This window comes from Octopus bimaculoides, chromosome 4 (assembly GCF_001194135.2).
Source record: "Octopus bimaculoides isolate UCB-OBI-ISO-001 chromosome 4, ASM119413v2, whole genome shotgun sequence".
NCBI lineage: Eukaryota > Metazoa > Mollusca > Cephalopoda > Octopoda > Octopodidae > Octopus > Octopus bimaculoides.
In genome coordinates this window covers 135,306,853-135,308,751 of record NC_068984.1, presented here as the reverse complement: position 1 = coordinate 135,308,751, position 1,899 = coordinate 135,306,853, and positions in this window count along the sequence as shown.

Here is a 1,899-nt window from a genome sequence, read left to right as displayed (position 1 = left end):
AGTAGTAGTAGTAGTAGTAGTAGTAGTAGTAGTAGTAGTAAGAGAGGGAATAGATAAGGATTTAGAAGAAGAAGAAGAAGGAGAAGAAGAAGAAGAAGAAGAAGAAGAAGAAGAAGAAAAAAAAAAAGGCGGAGGAGGTGGAGGAGGAGGAGGGGGGGGAGGAGGAAATGTTGTAAATGTCTGGCGGTGTTAAATCAGGTGATCCTGGTGGCCAAAGTCCATTCGAAATAATCTGTCTCCGAAAATCTCTTGAAATAGCACCATGGTGATGCCCAAGTTGAAAAGAATTCACTGCGGAGAGCCTTTTTGAACACCCTCTATGTATGTATGTGTAATTATATTTTTTTATATATATTAAGGGCATTACTGTACATAATGCAACACGATAGGAGGGACTCTTCAAGTCAAAATTACCATAATAAACACATTGTACCGAACACGAGGGAATGCACAGTTGCTGGAATGAAAACAATTGCAGCATGGAAGGTGTTTTTAGGCCACTTAAAAACACGCAAAAACCTTTAGATTCACTTCAACATTTAAATTTAATTTGCCAAAATATTTTCGTCGCTTTGAAACCGCGACCTGTTGTTTACTGACAAAATTCCGTGCAACATAAAGACTAATTCCGTGCTGAATAATGACTAATAACAAATACATCTTGTTTCATTAATTAATTATTATATATATGCGTGTGTGTATGTGTTCTTTTTTGTGAGTGCGTGCGTATGTGTGTGTGTGTGTGTGTGTGTGTGTGTGTGTGTGTGTGTGCGTCTGTGTGTGTGTTTTCATGCATGTGTGTGTGTTTGTGCATGTAGCCAGTGCTGTTTCTGAATAAATATCAGTGATGCACACAGAACAGAGAGCCACTTCATGTTATATTGGTGTATGTCTTATTTCGTGTGTGTATTTATGACTGCATATATAAACACACACACACACACCAAGGCATACCTACATATACGTAGATAGAGATATATGCATGACGATATGCGTAGATGACTATTACAGTTTCTACTCGAAGAAGCATCTAAGTCAAGTGACGTCTAGCGGACGCTGTGTAAAATACATTTTCTGAATTATACATAGATAAAGGGGAATATTGTTGGAGATTACAGAGACACTCACTTATACAATAAGTATGTGTTAATCTTGCACGAGAACATGGAATAGTCATCATATAAACCGACAATGGATCCATTCAAAGTATTTATATAGAAGCATATTAAAACAAATATGAACAAACATGACATATAAACGTTAGTTCAACTTGAAGTAGATACATATCACTTCAAGAGCTTTCTAGAAAGACAGGAAATCCTTGGACGCTTTGCCTATTTCAAAGTTATTTTTCGCCATAGATACACGCTAGCATATCATTACAATTTGACAGAATACGACAAAGGAGCACATAAGGAATACGAGATTACAAGCCGATCTAATAGAATAGAAATATCTTAACTTGTTAATTATTAAGTAGTAATGTCACTAGATAGATAGCAATTCATATGAAACTCTGCTTTCTTAATACAAATTTTATTCCCTATGTTAGCATTGTCATACTTTTTTTTTTTTTTTCTGTAATGTTTCTACTGCCGCTTCGAAAGGATTGTATTTCGTGACGGTTAAAAGTAAGAAACACAGAAATAAGTACAGCTGCGCGTTAAACGTTATAATTGGTAAAGTACTCATCGCAAAGCATTAAACACAACGCCCAATAGACCCGTTGGTGACAGACAAGACTTTGACACGTTTCAATTAAATACAGTAACTGGCAGAATGTGTTTCTGTTCGGTGTTCTTTCTATCATTCTTTCTGTTATCATGTACACATCATACAGACACGCACACTCACACACGCACGCGCGCATATATATATATATATATATATATATATATA